A 21,846-nucleotide genomic window follows, 5' to 3' on the forward strand; every position below is an offset into this window, starting at 1 on the left:
GACTTGGAAAAATATTGCTCCTTGACTAATGAATAAACTTTTATACCCTGTGAAGAAAAGTATCCTTTGCAAAATTCCTGAGAATTTCTCAGTCATATGTTTTCATGGTTACTCCTGCCATGATTTTCCTGCTTGCTCTGAATTTTGTCTTCCTCATATGTCACCTGTGATTGATATCGGGCTCACTTAATGAACAGGAAGTCTTCTTTGTAGCAGTGCTAATAACTTAAATTTGCATATGAGTCCTCATGCCAGTCAGCCAGTTGTATATCTCACCTTGTACATTTTGTCCTCAGGCTCTGTCCTATCTTCTTGACAACTCCCTCACTCTCTTCACATCCCCATGGTCCTCCATCTAAGAAAACAAAACTAACCCAATTCCCTTTACCTTATTATGCAGAACGGTGTATAGTTTATTGATTAGTGGATGTCTTTTTGAATTCCAAGATTCATTAATGTGCTTTGCTAAAAGGGACATTCACTAGGGATCTTATCTGCCTCAGAACTGGCAAGGCTTTGAAATTATTTTCCCTTACTGTTGTCCTCATCAATCTCCAAAAGTGGGGGAGTGTCACAAAACCTCAAAGATAGGAATTAGGCAGAAGTAGCCATATGAAGTTTCATTTAAAAGCACCATTTAAAAACAGTAAATACAGATGGCTAATTTCATTCATTTCTTGTAAATGGTTCTGACTTCCCTTCCCAGAAAGCAGGTTTAATTTTGTTTTCATGATGCCTTGCTCTCACTCCCTTGTTTCACTTACAGTTACTATTGTTTTTATAATTAAAGCAAGGCAGCAAGTAAAAGGGTAAATAGGTGATGATATGTTCTCATCTGTCTAACCTTTCATTCTGAAAAATATGGCTTGAGTTTATTTCTTCTGTTTTAAGAATGCAGATACATTTTTAAATGAATTTGAATTATGATATAGAGTGATATTGGTATGATAGGTTGTCATTTTCAAATGCTTTGGTAATCAAGGTTCTCATTTGTTTAAATAATGATATAGTATAAATGCAGATCATAGTTACTTGCATGTTTTTTCTCTTCAGTGTTAATAAATTGATTCAAGCTCAAGGTAACACGCCCCATGCTGACTTAGCAATAGGAATCCTCCCCCTTCATGGACCACAGCCTTGTCATGGCAAAGGGGCTTGCATAACTCAATGAAGCTATGAGCCGTGCCATTCAGGGCCACCCAAGATGGAAGGGTCATAGTGAAGAGTTCTGAGAAAACATGGTCCAGTGGAGGAGGAAATGGAAACTCACTCCAGTATTCTTGCTTGGAGAACTCCATGAACAGTATGAAAAGGCAAAAAAGATATGACACTGGAAGATGAGCCCCCTAGGTCAGAAGGCGTCCAGTATGCTACTGGGGAAGAGTTAAGGGCAATTACTAATAGCTCCAGATAGAATGAAGTGGCTGGGCCAAAGTGGAATGATGCTCAGTTGTGGATGTGTCTGGTGGTGAACATAAAGTTTAATGCTGTAAAGAACAACATTGCATAGGAACCTGGAATGTTAGATCCATGAATCAAGGATAAATTGGATTTAGTAGGGAAAACACACACACACACACACACACACAGAAGAACCATCTGAGAAAGGTCTTATTGACTCAGATAACCACGATCGTGTGGTCACTCATCTAGAGCCAGATATCCTGAAGTGTGAAGTTAAGTGGGCCTTAGGACGCATTACTACCAGTAAAGCTAGTAGAGGTGACGAAATATATAGCTTTGTCACACTCATTTCGCAATTTTGAACCAGTCCATTGTTCCATGTCTGGTTCTGTTACTTCTTGTCCTGCATACAGGTTTCTTGGGAGACAGGTAAGGTGGTCTCGCATTCCTATCACTTTAAGAATTTTCCACAGTTGTTGTGATACACACAGTCAAAGGCTTTAGCATGCTCAGTGAAGGAGAAGTAGATGTTTTTTCTGGAATTCTGAAGCTTTTTTCTATGGTCAAACGGACATTGGCAATTTGATTTCTGGTTCCTCTGCCTTTTCTAAATCCAGCTTGAACATCTGGAAGTTCTCAGTATATGTACTGTTGAAACCTAGCTTGCAGTGCTTAAAAGGCTGAAAATAATGAAATTATGAGAGATTATATTTGATATATTCAGATGTTACAAACTATACAATACAAACTTGAGAGTTTCCTATCCTAGTTGGCAGGCAACATTTCCTATTTTCTGATGGTGTGATTTTTTTTTTTAATTAGTTCAGAGGCCGAAAGCACAAGCCTCTGAAATCAGTAAGAAGCCTTTTAAAGATACATGCAACCTTCAGACTAATTGACAGTTAACTTCTAGTAGAACATGTGGCAACCTAACTGTAGACCGTTCCTTTAAAATTTAGAGCCTAATGACCTATAGATTACAATCAGGTTTTAGATCAATATCTAATTATTATTCAGAATGGTTCTGCTTTGTGGTCCATAGACTGTAGAGTGAGCATTTCCTGGGAACTTATTAGAAGAAATGCAGAATCTCAGACTCCAACCCAAACCTATTCAGTTAGCAGTCTGCACTTTAACAACACCCCCAAGTGATTCATTTGCACATGCACTTTGAAAAACACTAATATATTGCAATATTCTAGGATGAAGATGACTAAAATAATGTAATGGAGAGATTAGGCCATGCAGATTAACTGCAGCTTTGACTATCATTGGCACTGATCATCTGTCTCTCAAAGGAGAAAAAAGAGCTAAAACTGAGATGTAAACTAGAATATCATCCTCTACTATCACTTGTAATCAATGGTAGGATGTACCACCATTTCCTTAAGCAGACCTATACTTGTGAAACATTAAAACCACCATGGTAGAACTTCCCTGGTGGCCTAGTGGTTAAGACTCTGTGCTTCTACTGTGGGAGGTGGGGGGTATAAGTTCAATCCCTGGTCAGGGAACTAAGATCTTGCATGCCATGTGATGTAGAAAAATAATAATTACAAAATTTAAAATTAGAAAATGAAAAGCAGACTACACTGATAGTATTGATGAACCCATAAATTGATAAAATATGTTTGGCACATTACTCTCAAGTCAGAGCTTTCTACAGTTATTCTTAGTGTATTGAGGGATTTGGGGGAGGAAGGAGAAACGCAGAGGGGGGAGGTCAAGACTAGACATGGAAATGGTAGGCAACCCCATCCTTGGAGGCTGAGTGAGTCTGGGGACCTAGTATTTCCATTTCCTGGTTCAGAACATGCATAACAAGCTCTTCTAATCAAAGACTTATGGATTTACGTCAAAGATTTACATCATAGTTTCTTTCAGATTTCGGGGGTATCATTTCTTTTAGACCCTTTCAGCTAACAGAACAAAGAAATAAATGTATGTATACTCATGTGCCATCTATTTACTTGTTCAATTCAAGTATACATGTATAACAGTATCAAGATTGTTAACCTATACCCCTATGAGAAAGGATGCTATCAACTAGATTACAGTGCCTTTTTCTTTTGCTTTTAGTCTTGCAAATTCTGTTCATTTCCAAAGTTACTTAAGTCAGGGGATCTTAGTGAGGTGGTTTCATACATTTGTAATATAATTAGATTGCTTCGTCAAAATCTGTATTCCATTCTTGATGTCAAGTTTTTCTTTTAATATGCATACATTGATTCACTTTTGTTTTGTGATGTTCTATGGCTTTTGACAAATATAGTATCATGCATTTACTATAACATCAGACCAGAATAGTTCACTGCCCTAAAACATCCTCTATGCCTGGAGAAGGAAATGGCAACCCACTCAAGTATTCTGGCCTGGGAAATCCCAGGGACAGAGGAGCCTGGTGGGCTACAGTCCATGGGGTCTCAAAGAGTCAGACATGACTTAGGGACTGACCACAGTCATTTTTAGAAACAGGGTAGGCCGCACAAAACACATCAGTGGCTCCTAGTTTGTGGCCTCTGGTTTAATATCCTTCTTTCCAACTTGGCTGTCTACTCCACAGGGGCACATGCCCACAGGTCTGTTCTGCTCACCTAGTGTCTGGATTCAACAAATGGAAAAATAAAAATAGAACACGGACCCACCTTCCCTGTAGAGCATCAAGTTCAAAAAGAGTACACTGGCATTGAGATGGCATTGATTGCCCACTGGAAATGTCACCATTTCCCTTTAAGCCCTACTCCCAGTTGATTCCCACAAGCCTCCTTATCCTCTGTCCTGAAGTCATTACAATGGCCACATGGGTTCTGGCCATGGTGGGGCCCTCTGTGACATCACCAAGGGCCCAACCTGGACTGGTCCTCAGTCTCCAGGTGCAAGGGCAGACCAGCACACCAGAAGCCATTTCTTCTCGGTTCACCATGTGTCTGCTGAAATGGTTCCTGTTCTTATCCATGGGTGTCTCTTGTTTCTATGCCTTAATGTTTTCTTCTCTGAGTGATAAAGCCAAAGAACTCTAGGGGAAGGTGCTTTGAGGAGGGCACTTTCTAATTCAGCAGAATCTACCAGAGCGTGCCCAAGACTGGCTTGAGATCATGTTGCTTTGGCTTTTCTTCGTTGTTGTGATTGCATCCTGTCATTCCCCATCTCTCTTTTGATTGCCCACTGGAAATTTCATAATTTCCCTTTAAACTCTACTTCTAGTTGACTCTCTCAAAACTCCTTATCCTCTGCCCTGAAGTCATCACAATGGCCACATGGTTTCTGGCCATTTCCTGTTTTCATTGAGATTCAGTTTGTTTTCTTGAACAAATTTTCCTCAATTACTGCAGGTCTTTGTTCAATTTCCATAATTCTGAACAAGTTTACTCTGACAGTTTTTGTCAGGGTTATTTTTATTTTATTTAGGTGAAATTTTTTAGAGGCCCTGAGGCTTCCCTGGTGGCTCAGAGGGTAAAGCGTCTGCCTGCAATGCGGGAGACCTGAGTTTGATCCCTGGGTTGAGAAGATCCCCTGGAGAAGGAAATGGCCACCCACTCCAGTATTCTTGCCTGGAGAATCCCATGGACAGAGGAGCCTGGTGGGCTACAGTCCATGGGGTCGCAAAGAGTCAGACATGACTGAGCAACTTCACTTCACTTTATTCTACTATTTCCACTGTCATGTAAAAATAATTATATATGTATATACGTATATGTGTTAGTGTATGTGTGAATTAGAATATTTTCTTACTTTATCCCAATTGATCATTTTGTACATGCATTGGAATATGGTCACCCTACTTTCAGAATTACAGTTTGTCCACGAACAGCACAGGTTTGAACTACATGGTTTGTCTTATACATGGGTTTAAAAAAAATAGTAAATACTACAGTACTACATGCTCCATGGGCTTCCCTGGTGGCTCAGAGGTTAAAGCGTCTGCCTGCAATGTGGGAGACCTGGGTTCGATCCCTGGGTCAGGAAGATTCCCTGGGGAAGGAAATGGAAACCCACTCCAGTATTCTTGCCTGGAGAATCCCATGGACAGAGGAGCCTGGTGGGCTACAGTCCATGGGGTCGCAAAGAGTTGGCAGACATGAATGAGCGACTTCATTTTCACATGCTCCATGGTTGATTGAATCAGCAGTTGTGAAACTGTGGATACAGAGGAACTGGACCATGTATATGGAGGGCTGACTATAAGTTATTTGCAGAATTTTGACTGTGTGGAGGTCAACCCCTGTGTTGTTCAAGGGTCAATTGTACTGTTATATTAATAAAAGGAGGAAACAAAATGGATAGATGGAATTTACAGCGAAGAAGCTCTTGTCCTGAAATTCAAAAATTAGAATTGCTTCAAAGGCAGGACAGGCCACTGTGTCAAGTGAGAAGCTTCCTAGATTATCTTTTAAGGATACCTCAGAGGATATCCTTCAAGGCCACTGATGCAGTTATAAAGCAAATGAATTATAAAATCTGTTTCAATTGTTTCTCCTTGGAATCTGTTTGTTATTTCAGTATATTTAATATACTGATCAAATTCCATTTATAAAACCATGCATTTTTGTGTTTGTGTAAGTGTGCAAACAATATATTTTAGAAAAATTATAAGGTGAGTATATGCAGATATTTACACAGAAAGTCTGTCACATGCACATTTGAAGATTGAGACTAATACCAAAACATTGTAATAGAAATATGCTACTTGAAGAGATAAAATAAACCTAGATTAAATGTCATTTTTTCCCCTGCTTGTAACCTTTGTGTTAAGAATGAGCTATCAAGTATTTTAATGATCGACCTTTCCTCAGGGTTATATATTACCCTGTTAATTATTCTTAAAGATATAGAAATTGCTATAAAACATGTCCAATTCTGTGAACCCTCAATCATTCCAATAAAAATAGAAAATATCATAAAACTAAATGTGATGTTCTGACATTTTTAAAAATAAGAATATGAAATGTTATAATTTCATTTTCTTGGTAATTTAACCACTGCACTTCTGCTATGTTCTCTCTGTTTCGGTTATGTTCCTCACGACTTCTTTGGTGTTTATATACTTACTTTGGCCAATGTCTTCCTAGCACAGTTTTACTTGTACCCTTATTTGTGTAGGATGGCTCCTAGATGGATTTGCCTGTGCCATTTAGAAGGCAGAATTCAATCACACTGTCAATACTAAGGCCAGCTTGTCAACCAGAAGCCAGTTGATGTTTTGCAATGGAAAAAGTAAAGAGCATTTACTTCTGTGTCTATAAACTAATTACACTAAAGCCCCAGGTTGGTGCTTTCATGTACAAAGCTACTCTAGCTAAGTTCGTATGTTACTCAAAGTATCCTGCACATTTTTTAAAAAAATTGGCATGGGGAAGATCCAGAGAGATGATATGGGGTGGGAGGTGGGAGGGGGTTCATGTTTGGGAACTTATGTACACCCGTGGTGGATTCATGTCAATGTATGGCAAAACCAATACAGTATTGTAAAGCAAAATGAAGTAAAAATAAAAATTAAACAAAAAATTTTGGCTGCATCAGGTCTCAGTTGCAGCATGTGGGATCTTTAGTTGTGGCTTGTGGAATTTAGTTCCCTGACCAGGGATCGAACCCTGGACCTCTGCACTGGGGGCATGGCATCTTAAGTACTGGACCACCCTGCATTTTAATGTATCCATAAAACATAAATTTTTGTGAAATTCCACTTCAAGATACGACTTGAGTTGTTGTCTATCACAGAAATGAAAAAAACTCCAAATGGTCATTATACTGAGGTGTGAAAGCATACTTTCAAGATGAGGATAATTTAGTCTGGGAAATCCTGGAGAAAGAGAATGTGACGCTGCTTGTGTGGTGTGTGTTCAGTCACTCAATTGTGTCCAATTCTTTGCTACCCCATAAACTGATGCCTGTGAGGCTCCTCTGCCTGGATTCTCCAGGCAAGAATATTGGACTGGGTTGCCATTTTTTTCTCCAGGGGATCTTCCTGACCCAGGGATCAAACCTAAATCTCCTGTATCTCCTGCATTGGCAGGCAGATTCTTTACCACAGAGCCACCTTTGAAACTGTGTATCCTTTTAAATATGTGAATATATTTTTCTCATAAAAATTAAAAACACAAAAAAGGAGAAAGGGAAAGTCCCGCTTCTCAAGTTCCCTCAGTTCCCTTCTCTTGCCCATAGGAATGTATCCCTCAAGTTATTTTCCATGATTTTTTGTATATGGTTATTTGCACGTACAGACACATACACTTAGTTTCTGTTCTGTGGCTTGATTTATCTGGTGTTATCTCCATGTTATTAATAAGATCTGGTTTATTCTTTACAACTACCGCAGTGTATATACAATAATGCATTTATTTACATTTCTACTACTAGAGGCACATCTAGGTTTTAAAACTCACTACTATAAATAATTATGTATTGGACAGCTTGATTGTGTTCTCAGCTCTTTAATCCTATCTCATCAACTGTGCTTTTTATAGACATCTTTAATCCATTGTCTTCTGTTGTGATCTTTAATATATTTGGAGTTATTTTTTGCATCATGTTTTATGTTTTTTCTTTTATACATGAAATACGTATTTTATTTTATACACCAGTGTGGTGAGCACATTCTTTAGCTGAAATAATAGTGTCTGGATTCACTCATGCATCTTTGCCTTGCTTCTGATCTTAGATGAAAGGTTTTTATTTTTTATTTTTACCGTTAATTAGATGTTTGTGACCCCATGGACTGTAGCCTATCAGGCTTCTCCATCCATGGGATTTTCCAGGCAAGAATACTGGAGTGGGTTGCTATTTCCTTCTCCAGGAGATCTTCCTGACTCAGGAATCGAACCCAGGTTTCCTGCATTGCAGGCAGACGGTTTACCCTCTGAGCCACCAGGGAAGCCCAATTAGATGTTAGCAGTGGGTTTGTCATATATGGCCTTTATTTTATTGAGCTACATTCCTTCTATACATAGTTTGTTGAACATTTTGAAAGAGTTGAATATTTTCAGATGCCTTATCTGCATGTATTGGGATGATCATGTGATTTTCATCCTTCATTCTGTTAATGTGGTGTGTCACAGTTATTTACTTGCATATATTGAAGCATCCTTGAATTCCAGGGATAAATTCCACTTGGTCATGGCATCTGATCCTTTTGACATACTTTTGAATTTGGTTTGCTAATATTTTGCTAAGGAATTTTTCATTTATATTCATAAGAAAGGTTGGCCTATAGTTTTTATGGTTTTTTTGTTTGTTTTTCAGTGTCCTTATTTGACTTTGGTATTAACCTCATAAAATGAGTTTGGCATTGGTCCCTCCTTTTCAGTTTTTGGAAAAGCTTGAGGACAAGTGTTAATTCTTGTTCAAATGCTTGCTAGAATTAACTGGTATAACCATCTATTCTTAGAATTGTCTTTATTGGAATGTGTTTGATTATTGACTCATTTTCAATAGCCTTACATGTTATCAGTGTATTAAGATTTCCTACTTCTTGATTCAGGCACGGTATGTCTTATTTATAGGGAATTTTCCATTTGTTTCTAGATTATCCAATTTGTGTGTAATTATTTATAGTAGTCTCTTATGATTGTTATTTATATGGAGTCAGTTGTCTTTTTCATTCTGATTTTGTTGAGTTTTTATTGTTATTTTTAGTCTAGTTAAAATTTTGTTACTTTCATTCAGTTCAGGTCAGTTCAGTTGCTCAGTCGTGTCCTACTCTTTGCGGCCCCATGAATCGCAGCACGCCAAGCCTCCCTGTCCATCACCAACTCCTGGAGTTCACTCAGATTTGCATTCATCGAGTCAGTGATGCCATCCAGCCATCTCATCCTCGGTCGTCCCCTTCTTCTCCTGCCCCCAATCCCTCCCAGCATCACAGTCTTTTCCAATGAGTCAAAAAGTACTGGAGTTTCAGCTTTAGCATCATTCCTTCAAAAGAAATCCCAGGGTTGATCTTCAGAATGGACTGGTTGGATCTGCTTGCAGTCCAAGGGACCCTCAAGAGTCTTCTCCAACACCACAGTTCAAAAGCATCAATTCTTTGGCATTCAGCCTTCTTCACAGTCCAACTCTCACATCCATACATGACCACTGGAAAAACCATAGCCTTGACTAGACGGACCTTAGTTGGCAAAGTAATGTCTCTGCTTTTGAATATGCTATCTAGGTTGGTCATAAGGAGTAAGCGTCTTTTAATTTTATGGCTGCAGTCACCATCTGCTGTGATTTTGGAGTCCAAAAACATAAAGTCTGACATTGTTTCCACTGTTTCTGAAAATCAGCTCTTGTTTTAGTAATATTTTCAATTGTTTTTCTATTTTGTTTATAGAGATTCTTTAATATTATTTCTTTCTTTCTGCTAAATTTGGGGTTTTTTCTTTTATAATTTTTGAGTTTAAAGTTAGGTTTTGTTGCTTGAGATATTTCTTATTTTTTGTTTGTGCTTACTGCTATAAAATTTCTTCTTAGTATTGCTTTTACTGTATCTCATAAGTTGTGGAAAGTTGTGTTTTCATTTTAATAAGATGTTTTCTATGTTTTCTTTTGACTTCATCTTTGACCCATTGGTTGCTTAGGAGTGTGTTATTTAATTTCTACATATTTGACAATTTTTCTAAGAAAGGGCATTTTTTAAAAAAGGCTATAACCCTTAGGTTATAATAAAGAATTATTACCATTATGCATATCTGTGTACCAAGTGACACAACCACCTTTACAAAATACAGCTATAAGAGGTGAATGGACACATAGGTAGATATATAGTAATAACTAGAAATTTAACCCAGTTAAGATGTAGGCAAGACATGACAAGTAGACTAGAAAACATGGGAGTAGAGGAGGGTAATGAAAGATCTAAGCAACATAAACAGTATGGTAGATCTTATGGGTATATATCAAACTTTACCCTGATAATGGCAAGAGTAGTTTCTTCTCCAGAGCACATGGAAGATTTAGAAGTATTTCTCAGTATTATCTTATAATATGAATATCAGTCTCATAAAGAAAATTATTAAGAGAATACTTTCTGAACACAATAAGTTAATTAATAAAATAAATAGATAATTCCATGGTGAATGAAGAAGGAATTAACTCTTAAGCAACTAATTTGTGATAGGAGAAACACCAATCAAAATTCTGAAATTTCTAAAAATTAACAACATTTAAAATATTCCATAATAAAACTGATGGGGCATATTTACACAACTGATCAGAAGAATTTTCATGGTCTTTAATACCTTAACAATAAAGATGAAAAAAATGAAAATAAATGGATTAAAATCAAAAGTCTGGAATGGGAAAGATGCTCAGTCATTTCTGGAATGGATAGCCTTTCTCTTCTCCCGGAGATCTTCCCAACCCAGGAATCTAACCAAGGTCTCCTGCATTGTGGGCAGAATCTTTACCAACTGAGCTATGAGGGAAGCCCAAAGTTTGGAAATAAAACAACAAATAAACCGCAATAAAGTATGAGTAATGGAGTAATACCAAAAATATCAGAAATAAATAAAACAATGAAGAGAAAAACAATAGATTCAAATAGTAAAATCTTGCTTTTAAAATATAATAATCAATATAGACAAATTACTAAGTAACCTAATCCAAGAAAAAATGTGGGGTTGAGAGAGAAATCGCAAATGTGGGAAAAGGATATGGGGGAAGGAAGCACTGAAATAAATACTGTAAAGAAGTCACAACAGACTACTTTGCAGACTTCTATGTAATAAATTTGGATATTTAGATAAACTGGATACTATTCCTAGATAAACTGAATTTAACAAATTGATCCCTTTAGAGAGAAAATTGATAGATCAAATAGGAAAAATTGTATGGTAATTTTCACGGTTGCTCTAAATCTCATTAAAATACAGCCATGCCTGGTTGTAACACATTATCTTTGGGGGTTATTTCTTGATTTTCTTTGCTTTGAGCAAGTTAAGGACTTTTGTTTCCATGTAATTTTCTTTTCTTATATATAATGCTGGGTTTAGAATCAAGGTTTTGCTTGTCTCATACAGTGAATTAGGAAGTAACAGATTTTCTAATCTGTGGAATATTTTTTTGGGTAAGATTTTTATTTTTTCTCTCACGTATATTTAGAGGAATTTCCTTGTTGGAACACTGTGTCTTGAAGTGTTTTTTCCTGAAAGGCTTTAACATACAGATTGTTCCTCAAAAGTAAGGTTGTTTTAAAATAATGGAGAGGCAATCCTAAGATGGTGGAGAAATAGGACGGGGAGACCACTTTCTCCCCCACAAATTCATCAAAAAATCATTTGAATGCTGATCAACTTCTACAAAACAACTTCTGAACACTAGCAGAGGACACCAGGCACCCAGAAAGGCAGCCCATTCTCTTCAAAAGGAGGTAGGGCAAAATATAAAAGACCAAAAGAGAGACATGGTGTTAGAGATGGAGACTCGTCCTCCTAAAGGAGGGAACTGTGAAGGAGGAGAAGTTTCCATATTCCTGGTGGCTCAGAGGTTAAAGCGTCTGCCTCCAATGCAGGAAACCCAGGTTCGATCCCTGGGTTGGGAAGATCCCCTGGAGAAGGAAATGGCAACCCACTCTAGTACTCTTGCCTGGAGAATCCCATGGACAGAGGAGCTTGGTAGGCTACAGTCTATGAGGTCACAAAGAGTTGGACATGACTGAGTAACTTCACTTTCACTTTCACTTTCAAGAACTCTCTCACAGGTGGGTCTATGGGGGAGTTTTGGAACCTCAGAGGGCAACATAACTGGGAGGAAAACAAAACAAAACAAAACAAAACCATAGAATACACGCCTAACCACAACTTCCCATGGAGAAGTAGCCCAGATGCTTGCGTCCCCCACCAGAGAGCAGGGGCTTGGCAGAGAGGTGTGGGCTGCATCATCGGTGCTTAGGGTAAGAACTTGGGGGCATTCAGGCCCAGTTTTGTATTTTTAATATTGTATTTTTGAGAGTCTAATCTCTACTCTAGATTTTTAATCTTTGCTTTTTGGTATTTGTTATCAATTTTGTGCATTTAAGAATCTAGTCTTCAGTATCCATTTTCACTAAGGGGTGTGGTTACTGGCTTGATTGCCCTTTCCCCTTTTGATACTCCCTTTTCTTCCCCAGGTCACCTCTCTCTCTCTCTCTCCCTTCTCTTCTCTACTTAACTCTGTGAATCTCTCTGGGTGTTCCAGGCTGTGGAGAACACTTAGGGAATTTATTACTGGCTAGATTGCTCTTTCCCCTTTTGACTCCCCCTTTTCTCCTCCTGGTCACCGCTATCTTCCTCCTCACTCTTTTCTTCTCTGTATAACTCTCTCTGGGTGTCCCTTGTTGTAGAGAAAATTTTCACCATTAATCTAGATGTTTTATCATCTGTGCTGTAAGGATGGAGAAGTCTTGAGGCTACTGTAAGAGAAGGACTGAAAGCCAGAGGCAGGAGGCTTAACTCCAAAACTTGAGAACATCAGAGAATGCCTGATTCAAGGGAACATCAATAGACAAGAGCACACCCAAAAGACTCCATACCTACACTGAAACCAAGCCCCCCTCAAGAGCCAATAAGTTCCAGTGGAAGACATACGACACTAATTCTCCAGCAAAGCAGGAACACAGTCCTGAGCACTAAAAAACAGACTTCCCAAAGCCATGCCAAACCCATAGACACCCCAAAATGCACTACTGGACAAATCATTGCACTCCAGAGAGAAGAGATCCAGCTCCACCCACTAGAACACAGACACAAGTTCCCCCAACCAGGAAACCTTGACAAACCACTAGTCTAACCCCACTCACAGGGAGCAGGCTCCACAATAAAGAGGAACCATGAACTTCCAGCCTACAGAAAGGGCACCCCAAACACAGCAATCAAAACAAAATGAAAAGGCAGAGAATATTTAGCAGGTAAAGGAACATGATAAATAGCCACCAAACCAAATAAAAGAGGAGGAGATAGGGAGTCTACCTGAAAAATAATTCAAGATAATGATAGTAAAAATGAACCAAAATCTTGAAAACAAAATGCAGTTACAGATAAATAGATTAGAGATAAGTATTGAGAAGATGCAAGAAATGTTTAACAAGGACCTAGAAGAAATAGTCAATCAGTAATGAATAATGCAATAATAACAGTAGAATAACTGAAGCAGCAGAGAAGATAAAGTAAGGTAGAAAACAGAATGGTGGAAATAGATGAAGCAGAGAGGAAAAAAGAAAAAATAATAAAAAGAACAACCTCAGAGACCACTGGAACATGTTAAACACACCAACATTTGAATCATAGGTGTCCCAGAAGAAGACAAAAAGAAAGGGGATGATAAAATACTTGAGGAGATAACAGTTGAAAATTTCCCTAAAATGGGGAAGGAAATAGCCACCCAAGTCCAAGAAACCCAGAGAGTCCCAAACAGGATAAACCCAAGGTGAAACACCCGAAGACACATATTAATCAAATAAATGAAGATCAAAAACAAAGAGCAAATATTAAAAGCAGCAAAGGAAAAGCAATAAATAATACACAAGGGGATCCCCATTAGGATAACAGCTAATCTTTCAATAGAAACTCTTTAGGCCAGAAGGGAATGACAGGACACACATAAAGTGATGAAAGAGAAAAACCTACAACCCGGATTACTGTACCCAGCAAGGATCTCATTCAGATATGAAGGAGAAATCAAAAGTTTTACAGACAAGCAAAAGCGGACAGAATTCAGCACCACCAAACCAGCTCTCCAACAAATGCTAAAGGATCTTCTCTAGACAGGAAACACAGAAAAGATTTTTAAAATCAAACAAATAACAATAAGTAAATGGTAACTGGATCATACTCATCAATAATTATTTTAAATGTAAATGGGTTGAATGGCCCAACCAAAAGACAAAGACTGGCTGAATGGATACAAAAATAAGACCCCTATATATGCTGTCAACAAGAGACCCGCCTTAAACCTAGGGACACATACAGACTGAAAGTGACGGGCTGGAAAAAGATATTTCAAGCAAATGGAGACCAAAAGAAAGCAGGAGTAGCAGTACACATATCAGATAAAATAGACTTTGAAATAAAGACTGTGAAAAGAGACAAAGAAGGACACTACATAATGATCAAAGGATCAATCCAAGAAGAAGATATAACAATTATAAATATATGTTTACCCCACATAGGAGCACTTCAATACATAAGGCAAATGCTAATAAGTATGAAAGGCAAAATCAACAGTAACACAGTAATAGTGGGAGATTTTAATACTCCACTCACAGCTATGGATAGATCAACCAAACTGAAAATTAGCAAGGAAACACAACGGTTAAATTATACACTGGATCAGTTAGACCTAATTGATATCTATAGGACATTTCACCCCAAAACAATGAATTTCACCTTTTTCTCAAGTGCACACGGAACCTTCTCTAGGATATATCACATCCTGGGCCATAAATCTAGCCTTGGTAAATTAAAAAAAAACTGAAATCACTTCAAGCATCTTTTCTGATCACACTGCGGTAAGATTAGATGTCAACTACAAGGAAAAAGCTATTAAAATACAAACATATGGAGGTTAAACAACACACTTCTGGACAACCAACAAATCACAGAAGAAATTGAAAAGGAAATAAAAATATGCATGGAAATAAATGACAATGAAAACTACAACCCAAAACTTATGGGATTCAGTAAAAGCAGTGCTAAGAGGAAGGTTCATAGCAATACTGCTTATCTCAGGAAACAAGAGAAAAATCAAATAAATAACCTAACTTTACACCTAAAGCAACTAGAAAATGAAGAATTGAAGAACCCCAAAGTTAGTAGAAGGAAAGAAATCATAAAAATCAGAATAGAAATAAATGATAAAGAAACAAAGGAGAACTATAGCAAGAATCAACAAAACTAAAAGTTTGTTCTTTGAGAAAATAGACAAACCATTAGCCAGACTCATCAAGAAAAAAAGGGAGAAGAATCAAATCACCAAATTAGAAATGAAAATGGAGAATTCAAACAGACAACACAGAAATACAAAGGATCATAAGAGACTACTATCAGCAACTATATGCCAATAAAATGGACAACTTGGAGGAAATGGAGGAATTCTTAGAAAAGTATAACCTTCCAAAAATGAGCTAGGAAGAAATAGAAAATCTAAACAGAACCATCTCAAGCATGAAAATAGAAACTGTAATCAAATATTTTCCAACAATCAAAAGCCCAGGTCCAGATGGCCACACAGGTGAATTCTACCAAAAATTTAGAGAAGAGCTAACACCAATCCTACTCAAACTCTTCCAGAAAATTGCAGAGGAAGGTAAACTCCCAAACTCATTCTTTGAGGCCACCATCCCCCTAAAACCAAAACCGGACAGAGATGCCACAAAAAAGCAAACTTCAGGCCAATATCACTGATGAACATAAATGCAAAATTCCTCAACAAAGTTCTTGCTAACAGAATCCAACAACATATTAAAAAGATCATACACCATGACCAAGTGGGCTTTATCCCAGCGATGCAAGAATTCTTCAGTATTTGCAAATCAGTAAATGTAATGCAAGAATTCTTCAGTATTTGCAAATCAGTAAATGTAACACACCACACTAACAAACTAAAAGTAAAAATTATATGATTATCTCAATAGATAAGGGAAAGCCTTACACAAAATTCAACACCCATTTGTGATCAAAACTCTCCAGAAAGCGGGCATAGAAAGACCACACCTCAACATAATAAAAGCCATATATGATAAACCCACAGCAAACATTATCCTCAATGGCAAAAAGTGAAGGCATTTCCCCTAAAGTTAGGACCAAGACAAGGGTGCCCACTCTCACACTACTATTCAACATAGTTTTGGAAGTTTTAGTCACAGCAATCAGAGAAGAAAAACAAATAAAAGGAATCCATATTGGGAAAAAAGTAAAACTCTCACTGTTTACAGATGACATGATCATCTACATAGAAAACCCTAAAGACTCCACCAGAAAATTACTAGAGCTAATCAATGAATATAGTAAAGTTGCAGCATTATAAAATTAATACACAGAAATCCCTTGCATTCCTATACACTAACAATGAGAAGACAGGAATTAAGGAAAAAATTCCATTCACCATCGCAACAAAAGAATAAAATACTTAAGACTAAATCTACCTAAATAAACAAAAGACCTATATATAGAAAACTATAAAATACTGATGAAAGAAATCAAAGATGACACAAATAGATGGAGAAACACACCATGTTCATGGATCAGAAGAATCAATGTAGTGAAAATGAATATACTACCCAAAGCAATCTATAGATTCAGTGCAATCCCTGTCAAGCTACCAATGGTATTTTTCACAGAACTAGAACAAATAATTTCACAGTTTGTATGGAAACACAGAATACACACACACACACACACACACACACACACACACACACACACAAAATAACTTGACTAGCCAAAGGAATCTTGAGAAAGAAGGGAACTGGAAGAATCAACCTGCCTGACATCAGACTATACTATAAAGCTAGTCCTCAAGACTATATGGTACTGGCACAAAACAGAAATATAGATCAACGGAACAAAATAAAAAGCTCAGAGATAAATCCATGCACCTATGGACACCTTATCTTTGACAAAGGCAAAATATACAATGGAAAAAAGACAATCTCTTTAACAAGTGGTGCTGGGAAAACTGGTCAGCCATCTGTAAAATAATGAAACTAGAACACTTTCTAACACCATACACAAAAGTGAACTCGAACTGGATTAAAGATCTAAATGTAAGACCAGAAACTATAAAACTCCTAGAGGAAAACATGGGCAGAACACACTCTGACATAAATCACAGGAAGATCCTCTATGGCACACCTCCCAGAGTAATGGACATAAAACCAAAAATAAACAAATGGGAGCTAATTAAACTTAAAAGCTTTTGCACAATGAAAGAATCTATAAGCAAGGTGAAAAGACAGCCTTCAGAATGGGAGAAAATAATAGCAAAAAACGCAACTGATAAAGAATTAATCTTAAAAATATACAAGCAGCTCCTGCAGCTCAATTCCAGAAAAATAAATGACCCAATCAAAAAATGGGCCAAAGAACTAAACAGATATTTCTCCAAAGGAGACATACAGATGGCTAACAAACACATAAAATGATGCTCGTCATCACTTATTATCGGAGAAATGCAAATCAAAACTACAGTGAGGTACCATCTCATGCCAGTCAGAATAGCTGCTATCAAAATGTCTAAACAATACATCCTGGAGAGGTTGTGGAGAAAAGGGAACCCTCTTACACTGCTGGTGGGAAGGCAAACTAGTACAGCCACTATAGAGAACAGTGTGGAGATTCCATAAAAAACTGTAAATAGAACTGCCATATGCCCAAGCTATCCCACTGCAGGGCATACACACTGAGGAAACCAGAACTGAAAGAGACATATGTACCCCAATATTCATCGCAGCACTGTTTATAATAGCCAGGACATGGAAGCAACCTAGATGTCCATCAGCAGAGGAATGGATTAGAAAGCATATGTGTATATAGATATACACAATGGAATATTCAGTTCAGTTCAGTTGCTCAGTCGTTTCTGACTCTTTGTGACCCAATGAATCACAACACACCAGGCCTCCCTGTCCATCACCAACTGCCAGAGTCTACCCAAACCCATATCCATTGAGTCAGTAATGCCATCCAACCATCTCATCCTCTGTCGTCCCCTTCTCCTCCTGCCCTCAATCTTTCCCAGCATCAGGGTCTTTTCCAGTGAGTCAGCTCTTTGCATCAGGTGGCCAAAGTATTGGAGTTTCAGCTTCAGCATCAATCCTTCCAATGAACACCCAGGACTGATCTCCTTTAGAATGGACTGGTTGGATCTCCTTGCAGTCCAAGGGACTCTCAAGAATCTTCTCCAACACCACAGTTCAAAAGCATCAATTCTTCGACGCTCAGCTTTCTTTACAGTCCATCTCTCACATCCACACATGACTACTGGAAAAACCATAGCCTTGATTAGACAGACCTTTGTTGGCAAAGTAATGTCTCTGCTTTTCAATATGCTATCTAGGTTGGTCATAACTTTCCTTCCAAGGAGTAAGTGTCTTTTAATTTCACGGCTGCAGTCACCATCTACAGTGATTTCGGAGCCCAGAAAAATAAAGTCTGACACTGTTTCCACTGTTTCCCCATCTATTTCCCATAAAGTGATGGGACTAGATGTCATGATCTTAGTTTTCTGAACGTTGAGCTTTAAGCCAACTTTTTCCACTCTCCTCTTTCACTCTCATCAAGAGGCTTTTAGTTCCTCTTAACTTTCTGCCATAAGGGTGGTGTCATCTGCATATCTGAGGTTATTGATGTTTCTCCTGGCAAACTTGATTCCAGCTTGTGCTTCTTCCAGCCCAGCATTTCTCATGATGTACTCTGCATATATGTTTAATAAGCAAGGTGAATTACTCAGCTATTAAAAAAACACATTTGAGTTAGTTGTAATGAAATGGATGAAACTGGAGCCTATTATACAGAGTGAAGTAACTCAGAAAGAAAAACACCAATACAGTATATTAACACATATATACGAAATCTAGAATGATGGTAATGACAACCCTATATGCAAGACAGCAAAAGAGACACAGATATAAAAGACCGACTTTTGGACTCCGTGGGAGAAGGCGAGGGTGGGATAATGTGAGAGAATAGCTTTGAAACATCTATATTACCATATGTGAAATAGATGACTGGTCAAAATTTGATGTAGCAAATAGGGCACTCAAAGTCGGTGCACTGGGACAACCCAGAGAAATGGGATGGAGAAGGAGGTGGGAGGTGTGTTTGGGATGGGGGGATACATATACACCTGTGGCTGATTCATGTCAATGTTTAGGCAAAAATTACCACAATATTTTAAAGTAGTTAGCCTCCAACTGAAATAAATTGATTAAAAAATTTAAAATATAATTTATTACATTAGATAAAGGAAGAAAAAACATGACCAATAGATATGCAACTTATTTTACAAAATTCAGCAGTCATCAGGATGAACTTCAGGAATCAGTTAATAGTTTGTAGAACTCCTTCACCCCATACCACGATTCACAGTGATATAGAAACAGACACATACACAGACAACAAAACACCCCCCACACACACACCCTCCATTTCCCATCTGTAATTATTAGCAGTTTAGCTCATGACTGTCACTGTGTTTACAGTAAGCATCCTAGTGAATGAATCTTACCAATAAGTTTTATATGTTTATTTTCTCACTACTGTTTCTTCTACCTCTTGATAGTTTGTCTTTTGCCCTAGTATACTCAAAAAATTATTATAGCAAGTATGTATCAATATTACACTTTGATAGCTTCATGTCCCTAACGTTATTTTTTATTCACACAGAAAATTTCATTTTGAAAACCATGTTACCCTTACATCAGGGACTTTAGAGTGAGACTTTCTCCTTTTGACATAAAATATTTTGTAAATTCTCTAAAGTCTGTAGGTCTTAAATGTAAAATAAGTGGATGCAATATTATTAAAATTCAGCCATTTTGGTATAACTGCAAAGGTGATTAATGAAATATAAGAATGTGATTGGTTTTTATTGGAACATATTTTAATATCTTTGCTAGTGAATCAGCCTCAGTTGCCAATAGCTAGGACCACACTTGGAAATGCTCTAAAAAGCAATTCATACTTCTGCTTTTAATCATCTCGGGAACTAATCCTACGAATAGAGGAGCCTGGCGAGATACAGTCCATGGGGCTGTTAAGTGTCGGACATGACTTTGCAACTTAACCACCACCACCACAACCACATTCAGCAACCCCCTAAAAAGCAATTCATACTTCTGCTTTTTTTTCAGTCTCAGAAACTACTATTATGCTGTTCTTCCTTTGATCAGAAAACATATTACTCAGTTTCTACGCACCCTCTTCACCTAAACATCTATAAGAATTATCAACGGCCCTTTCCACCACTGGCTTTTTCTTCATAGTCTGCCTGGAGAGATAAGTGAAGCTGTGGCCATATTTATTTTTTTCCTTTTGAGTCCAGGTCCTTATCCTATCATCAGAATTAAATGTAGGATGGTCAATTAGGAGTCACTCTTACAGTTTGCTTCTGTTTTGTCCTCTTCAACAGTAGGTCTGTTTGTGTTGCATTTAAAGGCCAACTCAGAGTTATGAATAATGTTCTTCATCAGATCTTTGAAAGGGGAGTTATCATTTAATGAGGCTAATGGAGGAGTAAGATAGAAAGCCAGAGGCAGAATTTAAGGACATAATAGCCTAGTTTTCCAAAACTAATTAAAGATACTAATAAAAAAATAAGACTTAAGAAACCTTAGAAATCCCAAGAAAGAGAAAAATTAAACACTCAGTATAGCATAATGAAAGTATAGATCACAAAAGATAAAAAAGTATAGGAAACCTTTAAAGGCAAAATATATTCATGAAGAAAGGCAATGTCTGAATTAATAGTTGACTTCTCAATAGCAGCAATGGAAGCCAAAAGCCAGTAGAGTGATATTTACAATGTGGCAAAATAAATTAATACACAGCCTAGAAGAATATGCTCAATGAATGTATTTTTCACAACTGAAGGAGAAATACAAACTGAGTGGATGACAAAGTAATTAATGTGTTCTGCATCTTTCATATCATCTAGAAGAAGGGAAGATATATTGATCCCCTTTAGAACTGAATAAGTTAAATATGCACACAATAATTTCTAGAGAAGCCACTAGAAGAATGGAAATGGGGTATGTATTATTTAAACTAGTGGAAAGAATAATGTAGTAACAAGTAAAAAAATTTTCAAAGAAAATAAAAAAGGAAAAAAAATAAGCTGAAGCAGTATAAAATAAATGTTATATATGAGTCCAATATGTGCTAAAATGTAAATTAAATATATATTAAATGTAAATAGGCTAAGCATCCCTGTTAAAAGACTAAATTTCTTAGAATGGATTGAAAAGTTCAACTATATTTAGTTTATACCAGGAATAGTTTTAAACATAAGTATATAAAAAGGTTAAATTAAAAGGGTGAAACAAATCACAGAAGAAATCAAAAAAGAAATCAAAATATGCATAGAAACTAATGAAAATGAAAACACAACCACCCAAAACCTGTGGGACACTATAAAAGCAGTGCTAAGAGGAAAGTTCATAGCAATACAGGCATACCTCAAGAAACAAGAAAAAAGTCAAATAAACAACCTAACTCTACAACTAAAGCAACTAGAAAAGGAAGAGTTGGAGAACCCCAGAGTGAGTAGAAGGAAAGAAATCTTAAAAATTAGGGCAGAAATAAATGCAAAAGAAACAAAAGAGACCATAGCAAAAATCAACAAAGCCAAAAGCTGGTTCTTTGAAAGGATAAATAAAATTGACAAACCATTAGCCAGACTCATCAAGAAGCAAAGAGAGAAAAATCAAATCAATAAAATTAGAAATGAAAATGGAGAGATCACAACAGACAACACAGAAATACAAAGGATCAT

The 21,846-nt window shown here is 37.2% G+C and overlaps 1 non-coding gene across 1 annotated transcript; it reads left to right on the forward strand.

Moving 5' to 3' along the window:
- The first annotated feature begins 11,848 nt into the window (after positions 1-11,848).
- TRNAW-CCA (transfer RNA tryptophan (anticodon CCA)) lies at positions 11,849-11,921 on the forward strand. Its single transcript has one exon. It is a non-coding gene; the product is annotated as a tRNA-Trp (tRNA).
- Positions 11,922-21,846: the final 9,925 nt, after the last annotated feature.

This window comes from Ovis aries, chromosome X (assembly GCF_016772045.2).
Source record: "Ovis aries strain OAR_USU_Benz2616 breed Rambouillet chromosome X, ARS-UI_Ramb_v3.0, whole genome shotgun sequence".
NCBI classification, from domain to species: domain Eukaryota; kingdom Metazoa; phylum Chordata; class Mammalia; order Artiodactyla; family Bovidae; genus Ovis; species Ovis aries.